This window comes from Heptranchias perlo, unplaced genomic scaffold, assembly GCF_035084215.1.
Source record: "Heptranchias perlo isolate sHepPer1 unplaced genomic scaffold, sHepPer1.hap1 HAP1_SCAFFOLD_44, whole genome shotgun sequence".
Lineage (NCBI taxonomy): Eukaryota > Metazoa > Chordata > Chondrichthyes > Hexanchiformes > Hexanchidae > Heptranchias > Heptranchias perlo.
In genome coordinates, this window is record NW_027139453.1 from 9,901,193 (window position 1) to 9,922,309 (window position 21,117).

The 21,117-nt window shown below is 41.3% G+C and overlaps 1 long non-coding RNA gene across 1 annotated transcript in view; it reads left to right on the forward strand.

Moving 5' to 3' along the window:
• The window catches only part of LOC137312850 (uncharacterized), a 72,949-nt gene that overhangs the window by 9,237 nt on the left and 42,595 nt on the right, over positions 1 to 21,117 (forward strand). The window lies entirely within an intron of this gene.

Sequence of the window (21,117 nt, forward strand, 5' to 3'; positions counted from 1 at the left end):
TTTTTTTTAAATTAACATTTTCAGCCCCTTCCTCTTTTCCAAAGCCGATTTCCCGCGGTCAGATATGTTCCCCGGCGTACGGAGCTCTCTATTCCTCGCGGATGGAACAATTCACTAATTGTTTGCTCAGACACTGACTGAAGGCCGGTTACTTTCCACCGGGTATTTCAGGGCTTATCCCTTCATGGACCCCACCAATCTCCCCACAGACACATTTTGAAGCGGTTACAGGACAGAAAGCAGGAACACGAACTCTGGAGATTTACACCATCCGAGTCCAGCGGTGCCTCCTCCCCATGTTAGAATTTGACATTCAGTAAACAGGGGTGGGAAACTGTCCTTTCTCACTCTACATGCTTTTATTTTTAACTGTAACACTGGCTCTTTTTACTCACTGAACCGTTTTGTTCCTGGTACTTATCAAAGACTGATCGAACACACAGTTCAGCTCAGTAAAGGGTTAACACATTCGCAATGGCCGATTCTCCCCATCTGCCGGGCACCTGAGAAATCAGCCTCTGGAAACCTAAGGCCGGACTGAAAGCGATCCAATCAAAGGATTGGAGCAAAATCGGAGACAAAACTTGTTCCTGATTAATTATAATTAATTAGTTTAATGCGAATTAGGTGGGAGAATGGAACAGTGGCTTCTGTATTGCTGATGTATGTAATAGCGGCCTTTGGAGAAAAACAAACTTCAGGAATGTTTTAAGGGGAAACCGGTTCAGGGCGGAAACCATCTTTCGCACGATAGGTGGTTCCTGACCGTTGATCATGGTAATTTGAGTTGTTACTTTTAATATCAACAGGTTGGAGGGTCCCAGCACTGAGTGGAATTAATAAAACTGTTGCAGCAGGAACAGAAGATTTATGAAATAGTGAAAAGTTATTAGCAGGAAAAAGGAAGGAGGTTTTGAAGAAGTAACTTAATATTAAAAATGGAAAACGAGAACGGGTCAACATTCCAATGAATTGGAGTTCAGATTGTGTGTTATATCTGTGAATCTACAAATCATTCCAAACACGTTTGGAAAGTGAGAATCATGAGAGATGTGATCTAGTATCTATAAGACTGGGATGTGATGGATGAGGTTTTGGGCAGAAACTAAATATTTCCTTTAGTTTCTAAAAGTGACGGCAGATGTGAAAATGTTGTTTTACCGGAGGAGGATGTGGGACCATATTTCGAGAAACTGTTGAGAAGGATTTGGATCTGAATTTAGTAAACATTTGGAAAGTCAGAATCATGAGAGATGTGATCTACTATCTAGAAAACAGGGCTTGGGTTTTCACAGAACAGAGTGAAATGATCCTGGTGATGAAATTTTGAGGAGAGAGGACGCCAGTATGAATAAATGGTTCTATGACAGAGGTGGAGAAACATCAACAAACTGGCAGGGCCCCAGCACTAATCTTTATATAAAAAGTAACTACTGAAATTACCAACAGGTATGAGGGTCAATCACTAATTTTTATATAAAAAGTAAATACTGAAATTACCACCAGGATGGAGGGCCCATCATTAATCTTTATATTAGAAGTTACTATTGAAATTACAAACAGGGAGGAGGGTCCATCACTAATCTTTACATAAAAAAGTAACAACTCAAATTACCAACAGGCAGGAGGCCCCATCGCTAATGTTTACATCAAAGTGTAACTACTGAAATTACCAAAAGGCAGGAGGGTCCATCAATGATCTTTATACAAAAAGTAACAATACAAATTACCTGCAGGTTTGAGGGTCCAAGCACTAATGTTTACATAAAAAGTTGGAGCTCAAATTACCAACAGGGAGGAGGGTCCATCACTAATCTTTATATAAAAAAAGAAACTACTGAAATTACAAACAGTTAGTGGGGTCCATTAATAATCTTTAACAAAAACGTAACTAAATGAAATAATCAACAGGTAGGAGCGATCATCACTAATCTTTACATAAAAATAACGACTGAAATTACCAACAGGTATGATATTCCATCACTAATCTTTATATAAAAAGTAACCACTGAAATTACAAACAGGCAGGAGACCCCATCACCAATTTTATGTAAAAAAGCAACGAATCAAGTTAGCAACAGGTATGAGGGTCCATCACTAATCTTTATATAAAAAATAACGACTGAAATTACCACCAGGTAGGAGGATCCATCACTAATCATTATATAAAAAGTAAATACTGGAATTACCAAAAGGCAGGAGGTTCCATCACTAATCTTTATATATAAAAAATAACTACTGAAATTACCACCAGGTAAGAGAGTCCATCACTAATCTTTAAATATAAAAAATAACTACTGAAATTACCACCAGGTAGGAGGGCCCATCACTAATCTTTAAATATAAAAAATAACGACTGAAATCACCACAAGGAAGGAGGGCCCATCACTAATCTTTATGTAAAAGGTAACTCCTGAATATACCAACAGGTAATATGGTGCATCATTAATTTTAAATAAAAAGTAATTGCTGAAATCACCAACAGGTAGGAGGATCCAACACGAATCTTCATATACAAATAAACTACTAAAACTACACGAGGTAGGTAGGTCCATCACTAATAATTACCAACAGGCAGTGTCCCCATCACTAATTTTATATAAAAATAACTACAGAAATTACCAACAGGGATGAGGGTCCGTCAATAATCTTTATATAAAAAGTAACAACTCAAAATACCAACAGAGATGAGGGGCCATCAATAATCTTTATATAAAAAGTAAATACTGAAATTACCACCGGGTAGAAGTGTCCATCACTTATGATAATACAAAAAGTAACTACTGAAATTATCAGTAATTATGAGGGTCCCATCACTAACCTTTACCGAAAAAAATAACGACTGAAATCACCACCAGGTCGGATTGTCGGTCACTAATATTGATATAAAAAGTAACTACTGAAATAATCAACGGGTAGGAGTGACCATCACTAATCTTTACATGAAAATTAACTACAGAAATAAGCTCCAGGGAGAAGGGTCCATCACTAATATTTATGTTAAAATAAACCACTGAAATTACCAACAGGGAGGAGGATCCATCACTAATTTTATATAAATAGTAACGACAGAAATTATCTACAGGTAGGAGGGTCCATCATTAAACTTTATATGAAAATAAACGACTGAAATTACCAACGGGCAGGAGGGCCTATCACTAATTTCAAATGAATGTAACTACTGAAATCAGCACCAGGTTGGATGGTCCATCACTAATCTTTACACAAAAAGTAAATATTGAAATTACCAACAGGCAGGAGGGACCATCACTAATCTTTGCATATAAAGGTACAATTCAAATTACCAGCAGGAATGAGGGTCCCATCTCTAATCTGTACATAAAAAAGTAACCACTGAAATTACCCACAGGCAGTCGGCCCCATCACTGATCTTTACCTCAAAAAATAACGACTGAAATTACCACCAGTTAAGAGTGTCCACTAATCTTTATATAAAAAGTAACCACTGAAATTACCAACAGGCAGGAGGGTCCATCACTGATCCTTAAATAAAAAACTAACTGCTGAAATTAACAACAGGTAGGAGGGTCCATCACTAATCTTTATGTAAAAAGTAACCACTGAAATTACCAACGGTCAGGACACCCCATTACTAATATTTTATCAAAAAGTTACAACTCAAATTACCAGCAGGTAGGAGGGTACATCACTAATCTTTATATGAAAAGTATCTCCTGAAATTACCAAATGGGTGGAGGATCCGTCGTTAATTTTGATATAATGAGTAATAATTCAAATTACCACCAGGTCAGAGTGCCCATCACTAATCTGCATAAAAAAAGAAAGTACTGAACTTACCAACAGGTGGGAGGGTCCATTACCAATCTCTGTATAACAAGTAATTACGGAAATTATCAACAGGGAGTAGTGTCAATCACAAATCTCTTTAGAAAAAGTAACAACCCAAATTACCAATAGGTAGGATGGTCCATTACCAATCTTTGCATAAAAGGTAATTCCTGAAATTACCAACAGGGAGGAGGGTCAATCACTAATCTGTTTAGAAAAAGTAACAACCCAAATTACCAATAGGTAGGAGGGTCCATTAACAATCTTTGTACAAAAAGTAATTTCTGAAATACCAACAGGGAGGAGGGTCAATCACGAATCATTTTATAAAAAAAGTAACAACCCAAATTACCAACAGGTAGGAGGGTCCATCACTAATCTTTACATAAAAATTAACTACTGAAATCACCACCAGGAAGTAATGTCCATCACTCATTTTTAAAAAAGAAAAAAATAAACTCCTGAAATTATCAACAGGCAAGAGGTCCGATCCCTGATCCTTACCTAAAATATAACTGAAACTACCACCAGATGGCAGTGTCCATCATAAATCCTGACATGAAAGGGAACGACTGAAATTACCATCAGGTGGGAGTGTCCATCATTAATCTTTATATCAAAAGTAATTACTGAAATTAACACCAGGGAGTCCGGTCCATCACTAATTTGTAAATAAATAAACAGCTACTGAAATTACCAACAGGCAGGAGGGTCCATCACTAATCTTTAGATAACAAAAGTATCGACTGAAATCACCACCAGGTGGTAATGTCCATCATTATTTTTTATATGGAAAGAAATTACTGAAATTACCAACAGGTTGGACGGTCTACCACTAATCTTTACATAAAAAGTAACTACTGAAATTACCAACAGGCATGAGGGTCAATCACAAATATTTATATAAAAAGCTACTTCTGAATTTACAACAGGTAGCAAGGTCCATCACTAATCTTTTAAATAAAGTAATTATTGGAATTACCAACAGGTGCGTGGGTCCATCACTTATTTTTAAATAAAACGAAACCACTGAAATTACCACCAGGCCGGAGTGTACATCACTAATCTTTATATAAAAAGCAACTACTGAATTTACAACAGGTAGCAAGATCCATCACTAATCATTTTAAATAAAATAACTACTGGAATTACCAACAGCTAGGCGGGTCCATCACTAATCTTTGTAGAAGAAAACACTACTGAAATTACCAAACGTAGAGGAGGATCCATCACTTATCTTCATATAAAAAGCAACCACTGAAATTACCACCAGCTAGGACTATCCATCGCGAATCTTTATATAAAATGTAACTGCTGAAAATAACACCAGGCAGGACTATCCATCACCAATCTTTATATGAAAAGTAACTAAGAAATTACCACTAGGCAGGAGGGTCCATCACTAATCTTCATATAAAAATTAACTACTGAAATCACCACCTGGAATTAATGTCTATCACTCATCTTTATAAAAGAAAAAAATAAACTCCTGAAATTATCTACAGGCAAGACGTCCGATCCCTTATCCTGACCTAAAAATTAACTGAAACTACCACAAGCTGGCAGTGTCCATCATCAATCCTCACATCAAAGGTAACGACTTAAATTACCACGAGGCAGGAGTGTTCATCATTAATCTTTATATCAAAAGGAGTTATTGAAATTAACACCAGGGAGTCCGGTCCATCACTAATTTGTATATCAAAAAAAAACAGCTACTGAAATTACCAACAGGCAGGAGGGTCCATCACGAATCTTTAGATAACAAAAGTATCCACTGAATTCACCACCAGATGGTAGGGTCCATCATTATTTTTTATAAGGAAATAAATTACTGAAATTACCAACAGGTAGGAGGGTCTATCACTAATCTTTATGTAAAAAGTAACCACTGAAATTACCAACCGTCAGGACACCCCATCACGAATATTTTATCAAAAAGTTACAATTCAAATTACCAGCAGGTAGGAGGGTCTATCACTAATCTTTATATAAAAAGTAACTCCTGAAATTACCAAATGGGTGGAGGGGCCGTCATTAATCTTGATATAATGAGTAATAACACAAATTACCACCAGGTCAGAGTGCCCATCACTAATCTGTATAAAAAAAGAAAGTACTGAACTTACCAACAGGTAGGAGGGTCAATTACCAATCATTGCATAAAAAGTAATTACTGAAATTACCAATAGGGAGGAGTGTCAATCACTAATCTCTTTGGAAAAAGTAACAACCCAAATTAACAACAGGGAGGAGGGTCCATTAACAATCTTTGTACAAAAAGTAATTACTGAAATACCAACAGGGAGGAGGGTCAATCGCGAATCATTTTATAAGAAAAGTAACAACCCAAATTACCAACAGGTAGGAGGGTCGTTCACTAATCTTTACATAAAAATTAACTACTGAAATCACCACCAGGAAGTAATGTCCATCACTCATCTTTATAAATGAAAAAAATAAACTCCTGAAATTATCAACAGGCAAGAGGTCCGATCCCTTATCCTCACCTAAAAAATAACTGAAACTACCACCAGATGGCAGTGTCCATCATAAATCCTGACATGAAAGGGAACGACTGAAATGACCTTCATGTGGGAGTGTCCATCATTAATCTTTACATCAAAAGTAATTACTGAAATTAACACCAGGGAGTCCGGTCCATCACTAATTTGTTTATACAAAAACAGCTACTGAAATTACCAACAGGCAGGAGGGTCCATCACTAATCTTCAGATAACAAAAATATCTACTGAAATCACCACCAGGTGGTCGGGTCCATCATAATTTTTTATAAGGAAATAAATTACTGAAATTACCAACAGGTAGGTGGGTCTATCACTAATCTTTACACAAAAATTAACTACTGAAATTACCAACAGGCATGAGGGTCAATCACAAATCTTCATATAAAAAGCTGCTACTGAATTTTCAACAGGTAGCAAGGTCCATCACTAATCTTTTTAAATAAAGTAATTATTGGAATTACCAACAGGTGGGTGGGTCCATCACTTATTTTTAAATAAAACGAAACCACTGAAATTACCACTAGGCCGGAGTGTCCATCACTAATCTTTATATGAAAGCCACGACTGAATTTACAACAGGTAGCAAGATCCATCACTAATCTTTTTAAATAAAGTAACTACTGGAATTACCAACAGCTAGGCGGGTCCATCACTAATCTTTGTAGAAGTAAAAACTACTAAAATTACAACAGAGATGAGGGTCCATCACTTATCTTTATATAAAAAGCAACCACTGAAATTACCACCAGGTAGGACTATCCATCGCGAATCTTTATATAAAAAGTAACTACTGAAAATAACACCAGGCAGGAGTGTCCATCACTAATCTTTATATAAAAATTAACTACGAAATTACCACTAGCCATGAGGGTCGATCACTAATCTTCATACCAAAAGTAACAACTGAAATTACCAACAGGCAGGAGGTCCAATGACTGACCTTCACCTAAAAAAACGACTGAAATTACCAACAGGTAGGAAAGTCCACCACAAATCTTTATATAAAAAGTAACCACTGAAATTAACAACGGGCAGGAGGTTCCATCACTAATCTTAATATAAAAATCAACTACTGAACTTATAGCGGTAGGAAGGTCCATCACTAATCTTTTCAAATAATGTAACTACTGAAATTACCATTAGCCAGGAGGTCCCATCAGTAGTCTTTACATGAAAAGTAACTACACAAATTATCAACATGGAAGATAGTCCATCTGTATTCTATATGTAAAAAGTAACTACTGAAATTACTACCAGGCAGGAGTGTCCATCACTAATCTTTATATAAAAAGTAACTATTGAATTAATAACTGGATATAAAACTTACCAGGGACACCGAGAGCAGCTGGGCAGGCACAGTAAATGACTAGAACAGTAATACAGTAAATCATGGTTTATGGAACTAATAGCTAGATGTAGAGAATTACCAGGGACACCAAGTGCAGCTCGGTGGGCACAGCAAATGCTCGAAAAGTAATAAAGTGGCTCATGGTTTATAGAACTAATAGCTGGATATAGAGAATTTCCAGGGACATCGAGAGCAGCTAGGTGGGCACAGTAAATGTCTAGAACAGTAATAAAATGACTCATGGTTTATAGAACTAATAACTAGATATATAGACTTACCAGGGACACCAAGAGCAGCTAGGTGGGCACAGTAAATGACTAAAATAGTAATAAAGTGACTCATGGTTTATAGAACTAATAGTTGGATATAGAGAATTACCAGGGACACCAAGAGCAGCTAGGTGGGCACAGTAAATGACTAGAACAGTAATAAAGTGACTCATGATTTATAGAACTAAAAGCTGGATATAGAGAATTATCAGGGACACCAATAGCAGGGAGGAGGGAATAGTAAATGATAAGAACAGTAATTTTGAAACACGCGTTATACAATTAATAGCTGGATAAAGAGACGGATCAGAAGCACCAACAGCAGTGATGAGGGGATGGTACATTACCAGAACAGTAATACAGTGAAACATGGTGTATGGAACCATTCTAGTAAGTCTCTTCTGCATCCTCTCAAAGGCCTTTGCATCTTTACTAAAGTGCTGTGCCCAGAAGTGGACACAATACTCCAGTTGTGGCCGAATCAGTGTTTTATAAAGGTACATCATGACTGCCATACTTTGTACTCTATGTCTCTATTGATAAATCCCAGGATCCCGTATGCTTATGAAACCGCAAGCTCAACCTTCCCTGCCACCTTCAACGATTTGTGCACATATACTCCCATATCTCTCTGTTCCTATACGCCTTTTAGAATTGTGCCCTTTCGTTCATACTGCCTCTCTTCGTTCTTTCTACCAAAATGTATGACTTCGCACTTTTCTGCGTTAAATTTCTTCAGTCACGTGTCCGCCCGTTCCACCACGCTGCCTATATCCTCTTGAAGTATATTACTATCCTCCACACTGTTCACTACACCTCCTAGTGTTGTTTCATCTGCAAATTTTGAAATTGTGCCCTGTACACCCCAGTCCACGTCATTAATATATATCAAAAAAGCTGTGATCCCAGTAGCGACCACTGGGGCACACCACTGTGCAGCCCTCCAGTCCGAAAAAAAATCGTTGACCATTATTCTCTGTCTTCTGTTACTTAATGAATCCCTGCTGCCGCTTTTATCCCATGGGGCTTCAACATTGATGACAAGCCTATTATGCAGCACTTTATCAAACGCCTTTTGAAAGTCCATATACACAACATCAACCGCATTGCCCTTATCGAACGTCTCGGTTACCTCATCAAATAACTCAATCAAGTTATTGAAAACGATCGGCCATTCACAATTCCGTGCTGGCTTTCCTTAATTAATCCCCAATTGATCAAGTGACGGTTAATATCGTCCCGGATTAACGTTTCTAAAAGTTTCTCCACCACCGAGGTTAAACTGACTGGCCTTTAATTGCTGAGTTTATCCTTACTCCATTTTCTGAACAATGGTGTAACATTTCCAATTCTCCAGTCCTCTGGTACCACTCCCGTATGCAGGAAAGATTGGAAGATTATGGCCAGTATATGCAAAATTTCCCTCCTGAATTCCCTTAGAATCCCATCCAGACCGAGTGATTTATCTACTTTAAGCACAGCTAACCTTCCTAGTACCAAATATTTATCAATTTTTAACCCATCCAGTATCTCAACTACATCTTCCGTTACTGTGACTTTGGCAGCATCTTCTTCCTCGGTAAAGACTGGAGCGAAGTACCCACTTAGAACCTAAGCCTCCATGTGCATGATCACCTTCATGGTCCCGAATCGGTCAGATCTCTCCCTTTACTACCCGTTTGCTGTTTATATGCCGATCGAAGACTTTTGGATTCCTTTTTTTTTGTTCGCTGCCAGTCTATTCTCACCGTCTCTTTGCCCCTCTCATTTCCTTTTTCACTTCCACTCTGATCTTCTTACATTCAGCTTGATTCTCACTTGTATTATCAACCTGACATCTGTCATACGCCCCCTTTTTCTCCTGCTTCATTTACCTCACTATTTCTTCGTCATCCAGGGAGTTCTGGCCTTAGTTGCCCTAACTTTCGCCCTCGTGGGACTGTATCTAGAATGTTGCTGATTCATCCCCACTTTAAAGGCTACCCATTATTCAATTACAGTTTTGGCTGCCAATCTTTGATTCCAATTTAACGAGGCAGAACAGTTCTCATCCCATGGAAATTCGCCATCCACCAATTGAGCATTTTTCTCCAGAGTGGTCCTCTAAGTTATCCATTTTTAAACAGGGCCGCACTCTGAACAAGGGCCGCACTATGAATATGGGCCGCACTATCAACACACAACCCCCACTCTCAACAGGGCCGTACCATGAACATGGAGCCCTTTCTCAACACGGACCCCACTCTCAACACACAGACCCCACTCTCAACAGGGCCGCACCCTCAAAACGGACCCCACTCTCAACACGGACCCCACTCTCAACACGGACCCCACACTCAACACGGACCCCACTTTCAACACGAACCCCACTCTGAGCACGGGGCCCACTATGAACACGGGGCCCACTCTGAGCACGGACCCCAATCTGAGCGCGGACCCCACTCTGAGCATGTGCCCCACTCTGAGCACGGACCACACTCTGAGCACGGACCCCAATCTGAGCACGGACCCCACTCTCAACACAGAACCCACTCTGAGCACGGACCCCACTCTCTACACAGAACCCACTCTGAGCACGGCCCCCACTCTCAAAACGGACCCCCCTCCCCCAGCACAAAGCCCACTCTGAGCACGGACTTCACTCTGAAGAATGACCCCACGGTAAACATAGTCCCCACTCCGAACACAGACCCATTCTGAACACAGACCCCTCTCCGAACTTAGACCCCAATCTGAAGATTTCTGTGTTAGCCTTGATGGAGCTTTATTGTACATCTGGACGATGTTGTTCCTCTCTCCTCACTTCTCCTTCACCCCCCTGGTTCCACCCACCTTTGGAACATTACGAATGGAATGTCATTTACATTCCCCCCTCCTCTTCATTCCCGAATTCTTCTCTCCTCCTCTTTACGTCTTTCTATAAATCTTCTTTAAATCTGCTTTTAATTTCCCCATTTAACCTGCCTGTCCCAGTAACTGAAACATTTTTGGTAATTTTCCAACTGAATTCCTTACTTTGCATACCAAGCAACAAAGCCACCTCATCGACGGAACATTCATCCTGAGACTAAAAGTTTCAGAAATAATTGATATGTGGAGCTCAGATCCGTATATATTTCGTTCCAGGAATGAGAGATATCCTTAAAAGTCCCTGAACTGACAAAGTTGCTCTAAGGTGCCTTTCGAGTGCCTTCAACAACCTGCTTGAAACCTGTTCAAAACCTGTTTCTTCAAATTTATTCTCTCCGCCTATCTCCTTACCACGCACTGCCTCTGCATCACATTTTGCGAGATGTTGAATTCTTTGTAAAGTAATCTCCGATATCTATTTACAAACAAAGCCTGACACTGAACACAGACCGAAACTGAACATTGTCCCCACTCTGAAAACTGTCCCCACGCTGGGAACACAGAGCCCACAGGAAGCGGGGTGGGAGGCGGTGTTATCAATGTAGCTGTGAGAGCCGGTGTTCTTTATAAGTCCCTGAATTGGCAGGGTTGCTCTGAGGTGCCGATCATGTGCACGCAAAAAGAAGCCTATTTCTTCAAATGGCTTTTCCTCCATTTTCTGTTAAACCCGCACTCTCTCTCTCTCTCTCTGCCACATTCTGCGTGCAATCGAATTATTTGTAAAGTAATCTGATGTATCTATTTACAAACAAAGCCTGACACTGAATACCGACCACCACTGCATTAGGGCAATAATCTGAACACAGACCCCTCTCTGAACACAGACTCCATTCTGAAGATGTTTTTATTAGTGTGCAGGAAATTTTATTGTACATCTGGACGATGCTGTTCCTCTCCCCTCATTTCTCCTTCATCCCCCGTGGCTTCACCCCGCTTTGTATCATTACTTGTGTCATTTAGATTTCCCCCTCCTCTTCTTCATCGAACCTTCCACTCCTCCATTTTATTTCTTTCTCTAAGTATGCTGTAAATCTGCTTGTTATGTCCACCATTTTATTTGCTTTTCTTGTAAATATGACACTTTGGTCAGTTTTAAACTTAATTCCTTAATCTGGATTCCGAGCAACAAAGACACCTCATCGACAGAATATATCGCGATTGCTCAGGGGGAAGGAGGAATTCTCTTTAGTTAAATGCTTAATTCTCACAAAATTGTATCCAGAACACACTATAATACACCGCCCTGTGTCACATGAAGGAACACTTTGAACATTCACCACTGGGAACTAAATACCCGAGATAAATTTACTGTGCAGACTTCAGGCCTTGAAATATTTAGTGCCAGTAATGAAAAGATGCCCTCACTATATCCTGAATTGTAAAGAGGCTTGAAGGTGTCTGCAAGAGCCTTCAAAAGCTGCTTTAAAACCAATTTGTTCAGAGAGCTTTGCCTCCATCTATCTCTTTAAGCTGCGCTCTCTCACACAGTATTCACGCAGTTGAATCCTTTATAAATTATTCTGAGTTATCGATTGATGAACAAAGCCTGACACTGAACACAGATCCCACACGGAACACAGACTCCTCTCAGAACACAGACTACACTCTGAACACAGGCACCACTCTGAACAAAGACAGCACTCTGAACACAGGCCCAATTCTGAACACAGACCTCACTCTGAAAAAAGACCCCACTCTGAACACAGACCCCACTCTGAACACAGGCCACACTTTAAACACAGAGACCACTCTGAACACATACACCACACTCTGAACACTGTCACCACTCAGAACACAGGCCCCACAATGAGCACAAACCCCACAATGAGCAGAGCCCCCACTCGGAGCACGGAGCGCACTCTGAACACAGATCCCACTGTGAACACAACCCCCCCTCTCAACACAGAAACCACTCTGAGCACGGACCCCAATCTGAACACAGACCCGACGGCGACCGCAGTCCCCACTCTGAACACAGAACCACTCTGACGCAGAACCAACTCTGAATACAGTCCCCATACTGAACACAAACCCCATTCTGAACACAGACCCCACACTGAACTAGATCCCACTCTGAACACAGACCCCACTCTGAACACAGTAACAATTCTGAACACAGACCCACTCTGAACACAGACGCAATTCTGAACACAGACCCACTCTGAACAAAGACCCCACTCTGAAGATTTCTATGTTCGTATAGAAAGAGGTTTTTTTGTACATCTGGACGACGCTGTTCCTCTCTCCTCATTTCTCCTTCACCCCCGTGGCTCCACCCACCTTTGGAACATTACATATGTCATTTACATTCCCCCTTCCTCTTCATCCCCGAATTCTCCTCTCCTCCACTTTTGTTCTTTCTGTAAATCTTCTTTAAATCTGCTTTTTATTTTGCCCATTTTACCAGCCTGACTCAGGAACCGAAAAATGTTGGTCATTTTCCAAATGAATTGCTGACTTTGCATACAAAGCAACAAAGCCACCTCATCGACAGAATATATTTTCATACGGGACAGAGATTGCTCAGGGGGAAGGAGGAAGTCTGTTTAGTTAAAATCTTAATTCTCACAAAATTGTATCCAGAACAAACTACAATAAACCGCCCTGTGTCAAATGAGGGGAACACTGTGAACATTCAACCCTGGGAACTAAATAACCGAGATAAAATTACTGTGCGGAGTTGAGGCCTTGAAATATTTAGTGGCAGTAATGAAAAGATGCCCTTAATATATCCTGAATTGTAAAGAGGCTGTGAGGTGTCTGCAAGTGCCTTCAAAAGTTGCTTTGAAACCAATTTGTTCAGAGAGCTTTGCCTCCATCTATCTCTTTAAGCTGCACTCTCTCACACAGTATGCACGCAGTTGAATCCTTTATAAATTATTCTGAGTTATTGACTGATAAACAAAACCTGAGTTTGAAGACAGATCCCACTCGGAAAACAGGGTCCTCTCAGAAGACATACTCCACTCTGAACACAGACCAAAGTCGGTACACAGGCCCAAATCTGAACTCAGACCTCACTCTGAACACAGACCTCACTCTGAACACAGACCTTACTCTGAACACAGGCACCACTCTGAACACAGCCCCCACTCTGAACACAGACCTTACTCTGAACACAGGCCCAACTCTGAACACAGACCTCACTCTGAACACAGACCCCACTCTGAACACAGACCCCACTCTGAACGCAACCTCCACTCTGAACACTACCCCATTCTGAACACATTCACCCCACTCTGCACACAGACGCCACTCTGCACACAGACGCCACTGTGAACACAGACCCCACTCTGAACACAGGCACCAATTTGAACACAGACCCCACTTTGAACACAGGCACAACTCTGAACACAGACACCACGCTGAACACAGGCCCCACTGTTAACATGGACCCCACACTGAACACATACACCCCACTGAGAACACAGAAACCACTGTAAACACAGACCCCACAATGAGCACAGACCCCACTCGGAGCACGGAGCGCACTCTGAACACAGATCGCACTGTGAAAACAACCCCTCCTCTCAACACAGAACCCTCTCTGAGCACGGACCCCAATCTGAACACAGACCCGACGGCGACCGCAGCCCCCTCTCTGAACACAGAGCCACTCTGAAGCAGAACCAACTCTGAATACAGTCCCCACACTGAACACAAACCCCATTCTGAACACAGACTCCACACTGAACTGGATCCCACTCTGAACACAGACCCCACTCTGAACACAGTAACAAATCTGAACACAGACCCACTCTGAACACAGACCCAATTGTGAACACAGACCCACTCTGAACACAGACGCAATTCTGAACACAGACCCACTCTGAACAAAGACCCCACTCTGAAGATTTCTATGTTCGTATAGAAAGATTTTTTTTCGTACATCTGGACGACGCTGTTCCTCTCTCCTCATTTCTCCTTCACCCCCGTGGCTCCACCCACCTTTGGAACATTACATATGTCAGTTACATTCCCCGTTCCTCTTCATCCCCGAAATCTCCTCTCCTCCACTTTTGTTCTTTCTGTAAATCTTCTTTAAATCTGCTTTTTATTTTGCCCATTTTACCAGCCTGACTCAGGAACCGAAAAATGTTGGTCATTTTCCAAATGAATTGCTTACTTTGCATACAAAGCAACAAAGCCACCTCATCAACAGAAAAAAAATTCATACGGGTCTCAGGTAGAATTGTTATGTTTTGCTCAGACCCGAACATATTTCGTGCCAGTAATGAAAGACATACTCAATCGTCCCTGAACTGATAACGTTGTTCTAAGGTGCCATTCAAGTGCCAACAAAATCCTATTTGAATCTGGTTTCTTCAAACTTATTTTCTCGACCTATCTCCTTACCCCGCACTGTTTGTCCCTCATATATATTTTCATACGGGACAGGGATTGAAGAGGGAGAAGGAGGAATTCTGTTTAGTTTAAGGCGTAATTCTCATAAAATTGAATCGAGAACAAATTATGAGACACCGCCCTGTGTCACAGGATGGGAACACTCTTAACATTCACCCCTGGGAACTAAATAAAGAGATAAAATTACAGTGCGGAGTTCAGGCCTTAAAATATTTCGTGCCAGTAATGTAAAAATGCCCAAAATATGTCCGTAATTGTAAAGAGGGTCTAAGGTGTCTGAAAGTGCCTTCAAAAGCTGTTTTGAAACCAATTTCTTCAAAGAGCTTTGCCTCCATCTATCTCTTTAAGCCGCTCTGTTTCTCGCATTCTGCAAGCAGTTGAATCCTTTATAAATTAGGCTGAGGTATCTTTTTTTTTATTCGTTCACGGGATGTGGGCGTCGCTGGCAAGGCCGGCATTTATTGCCCATCCCAAATTGCCCTTGAGAAGGTGGTGGTGAGCCGCCTTCTTGAACCGCTGCAGTCCGTGTGGTGACGGTTCGACTTTTCGTAGCGAGATTTTACAACTGAGTGGCTTGCTCGGCCATTTCAGAGTGCAAATCAGAATCAACCACATTGCTGTGGGTCTGGAGTCACAAATTGGCCAGATCGGGTAAGGGCGGCAGGTTTCCTTCCCGAAAGGACATTAGTGAACCAGATGGGTTTTTATGACAATCCGGTAGTTTCATGGCCATCATTACTGACACTAGTATTTTAATTCCAGATTTTTTTAAAAAATTTAATTAATTAATTGAATTTAAATTCGCCAGCTGCCGTGGCGGGATTTGAACTCATGATTCTTGTATTTTAGTCCAGGCCTCTGCATTACGATCACAGTAACATAACCACTATGCTACCGTACCCGGGATTTATAAACAAAGCCTGGCACTGAACATAGATCCGACACGCAACACAGACTCATCTCAGAACAAAGACACCACTCTCCACACAGAATAAATTCGGAACACAGACTCCACTCTGAACAAAGACAACAATCTGAACACAGGCCCCACTCTGAATACATACTCTCCACTCTGAACACAGGCCCCACTCTGAACTTAGACCCCACTCTGAACATAGACTTTACTCCACACATAGTCATCACACTGAACGCAAATACCAGTCTGAACACTGAAACCCACTCTGAACACAGACCCCATTCTGAAGATTCCTGTGTTCGTGTAGACAGAGCTTTATTTTACATCTGGACGATACTTTCATCTCTCCCCACTTCTCCTTCAAACCCCGTGGCTCCACCCACCTTTGGAACATTACTGATGTCATTTACATTCCTCCTTCCTCTTAATGCCCGAGTCATCCTCTCCTCCACTTTAATTCTTTCTGCAAAACTTCTTTAAATCTGCTTTTTATTTTCCCCATTTTACCTGCCTGACTCAGTAACCGAAAAATGTTGGTCATTTTCCAAATGAATTGCTTACTTTGCATACAAAGCAACAAAGCCACCTCATCGACAGAGTATATTTTCATACGGGACAGAGATTGCTCAGGGGGAAGGAGGGATTCTGTTTATTTAAATGCTTAATTCTCACAATTTTGTATCCAGAACAAACTATAATAAACCGCCCTGTGTCAAATGAGGGGAACACCGTGAACATTCACCACTTCGGAACTAAAGAGCCGAGGTAAAATTACTGTGCGGAGTTCAGGCCTTGAAATATTTAGAGCCAGTAATGAAAAGATGCCCTTAATATATCCTGAATTGTAAAGAGGCTGTAAGGTGTCTGCAAGTGCCTTCAAAAGCTTCTTCAAAACCAATTTGTTCCGAGAGCTTTGCCTGCATCTGTCTGTTTAAGCTTCACTCTCTCACACAGTATGCAAGCAGTTGAATCGTTTGTAAATTATTCTGAGTTATCGATTGATAAACAAAGCCTGACACTGAACACAGATCTCACACGGAACAGAGACACCTCTCAGAATACAGACCCCACTCTGAAAACAGACCCCACTCTGAAAAAAGACACCACACTGAACACAGGCCCAACTCTGAACTAAAACCCCACTCTGAACACAGACCCCACTCCACATGCAGGCATCACACTGAACGCAAACACCACTCTGAACACAGACCTCACTCTGAAAAAAGATACCACTCTGAACACAGACCTCACTCTGAACACATACACCCCACTCTGAACACAGTGCTCACTCGGAGCAGAGGCCTCACTTTGAATACAGACCTCACTCTGAACACAAACACCCGACTCTGAACACAAACACCCCATTCTGAACACAGGCACCAAAATCTGAACAGAGACAATCTGAACAAAGACTTCACTCTGAAAAAGACAGCACTCTGAACCCGACACCACTCTGAACACATATACCACACTCTGAACACATGGACCCCACTCTGAACACATGCACCCCAATCTGAACAAAGAAACAACTCTGAAAACAGGTCCCACTCTGAATACAGGCCCTCTCTGAACACAGGCCCCACTCTGAACACAGGCCCCACTCTGGACACAGACCCCACTCTGAAGATTTGTGTGTCAGTGTAGACAGAGCTTTATTGTACATCTGGACGATGCTGTTCCTCTCTGCTCATTTCTCCTTCACCACCGTGGCTCCACCCACCTTTGGAACATTACAGATCTCATTTACATTCTCCTCTCCTTTTCATCCCCGAATTCTCCTCTCCTCCACTTTAGTTCATTCTGTAAATCTTCTTTAAATCTGCTTTTCATTTTCCCCGTTTCACCAGCCTGACACAGCAACTGAAATATTTTGGTCATTTTCCAAATGAATTGCTTACTTTGCATTCAAAGAAACAAAGCCACGTCATCAACAGAATACGTTTTCATGGGAGACAGAGATTGCTCAGGGGCAAAGGAGGTATCTGTTTTGTTGAAGTTCGAATTCAAACAATATTCTATCCAAAACAAACTGTGAGACAGGACTATGTGTCACGTGAGGAGAAACGCTCCGATCATTGTTATGTTATGCACAGACCCGAAAATATTTCGTGCGAATAACAAAATAAATCCTCAATAGTCCCTGAACTGATAAAGTTGTTCTAAGGTGCCATTCAAGTGCCATCAAAAACCTATTTAAATCCTGTTTCTTCAAACTTATTTTCTCCACCTATCTCCTTACCCCGCACTGTTTGACCCTCACATTCTGCACGCTGCTGAATTCTTTGTAAAGCAATCTCCGATATCTATTTACAAACAAAGCCTGGCACTGAATACAGACCGAAACTGCATAAGGGCCATATTCTGAACACAGGCCCCAGTCTGAAGATGTTTTTTGTTAGTGTACAGGAAACTTTATTGCACATCTGGACGATGCTGTTCCTCTCCCCTCACTTTTCCTTCACCCCGCCCCACCCCCTTGGCTCGACCCATCTTTGTAACATTAGTTGTGTCATTTACATTTCCCCTTCCTCTTCGTCAGCGAATCTTCCTCTCCTCCACTTTACTTCTTTCTCTAAGTATGCTGTAAATCTGCTTTTATTTTCCCCATTTAGTTGCTTTCCTCTGTAAACATAACACTTTGGTCAGTTTTCAACTTGATTCCATAGTTTGGATTCGTAGCAACAAAGCCAACTCATGGACAGAATATATTTTCATCAGGGACAGAGATTGCTCAGGGGGAAGGAGGAATTCTGCTAAGTTTCAGGCGTAATTCTCAAAACATTGTATCGACGACAAATTATGAGACTCGGGCCTGTGTCACAGGAGGGGAAAACAATTAACATTCACCCCTGGGAACTAAATACCTGAGATCAAATTACAGTGCGGAGTTCAGGACTTAAAATATTTAGTGCCAGGAATGTAAAGATGCCCTTAATATTCCCTTAATTGTAAAGAGGGTCTAAGGTGTCTGCAAGTGCCTTCAAAAGCTGTTTTAAAACCAATTTCTTCAAAGAGCTTTGCCTCCATCCATCTCTTTAAGCCGCTCTTTTTCTCACATTCTGCTATCAGTTGAATCGTTTATAAATTAGTCTGAGGTATCTATTTATAAACAAAGCCTGACACTGAACACAGATCCGACACAGAACACAGACTCCTCTCAGAACAAAGGCACCACTCTCAACACAGACAGAAGTCGGAACACAGACCACACTCTGAGCAAAGACACCAATCTGAACACAGGCCCCACTCTGAATACACACTCCCCACTGTGAACACAGACCCCACTCTGAACTTAGACCCCACTCTGAACATAGAGTCTAATCAACACATCGTCATCAGACAGAACGCAAATCCCAGTCTGAACACAGACCCCACTCTGAAGATTCCTGTGTTCGTGTAGACAGAGCTTTATTTTACATGTGGACGATACTTTCATCTCATAGAGTCATAGAGCCACTTCTCCTTCAACCCCGTGGTTCCACCCACGTTTGGAACATTACTTATGTCATTAACATTCCCCAGACCTCTTCATTCAGAATTCTCCTCTCCTGCACTTTAATTCTTTCTGCAAAACTTCATTAAATCTGCTTTTTATTTTCCCCATTTTACCTGCCTGACTCAGCAACTAACATTTTGGTCATTTTGGAACTGAATTAATTACTTTGCATACCAAGGAACAAAGCCACGTCATCGACAGAAGATATTTTCATGCGTGACATGGATTGTTCAGGGGGAACGGAGCTATCTGTCTTGTTGAATTTCGAATTCAATCAACATTCTGTCCGAAACTGTGAGGCAGGACCTTGTGTCACATGAGGGGAAACACTCTGAACATTCACCCCTGAGACCTACAGATCTCAGGTAGAATTGTTATGTTTTGCTCAGACCCGAACATGTCTCGTGCCAGTAATGAAAGACATCCTCAATAGTCCCTGAACTGATAAAGTTGTTCAAAGGTGCCATTCAAGTGCCGTCAAAAACCTATTTAAAACCAGTTTCTTCAATGTTATTTTTTCCACCTATCTCCTTAACACCCACTATCCCTGCCACACACTCTGCGCGCTGTTGAATTCTTTTAAAGCAATCTCCGATATCTATTTAAAAACAAATTCTGACACTGAATACAGATCAAAACTATACATTGTCCCCACTCTGATAACTGTCCCCGCTATACGAACACAAAGCCCACAGGAAGCGGGGTGGGAGACGGTGTAATCAATGTAGCTGTGAGAGCCGGTGTTCTTTTCCAGTCCCTGAATTGGCAGCGTTGCTCTGTGGTGCCGATCACGTGCACGCAATAGAAAACCTATTTCTTCAAAAGGCTTTTCCTCCATTTTCTCTTTAACCCGCAATCTCTCCCACATTCTGCGCGCAGTCGAATTCTTTGTAAAGTAATCTGAGGTATCTATTTATAAACAAATTCTGACACTGTATACCGACCACCACTGCATAAGGCCATGCTCTGAATAGAGGCCCTTCTCTGAACACAGACTCCATTCTGAAGATGTCTTTGTTCGTGTACAGGACACTTTATTGTAAATCTGGATGGTGCTGTTCCTCTCCCCTCACTTATCCTTCACCCCGCACCACCCCCTTGGCTCGACCCATCTTTCTATCATTACTTATGTCATTTACATTTCCCCCTCCTCTTCGTCATTGAATCTTCCTCTCCTCCAGTTTGCTTCTTTCGCCAAGTATGCGGTAAAACTGCTTTTTCATTTTTTTTCTATTTTAGTTGCTTTTCTCTGTAAATATAACACTTTGGTCAGTTTTCAACTTAATTCTTGACATTGAATTACGAGCAACAAAGCCACCTCGTCGACTGAATACATTTCCATACGGGACAAAGCTTGCTCGGGGGAGGGAGGAATTCTGTTCAGTTGAAGGCGTAATTCTCACAAAATTTTATCGAGAACAAACTGTGAGACACCGCCCTGTGTCAGAGGAGGGGAACACTGTGAACATTCACCC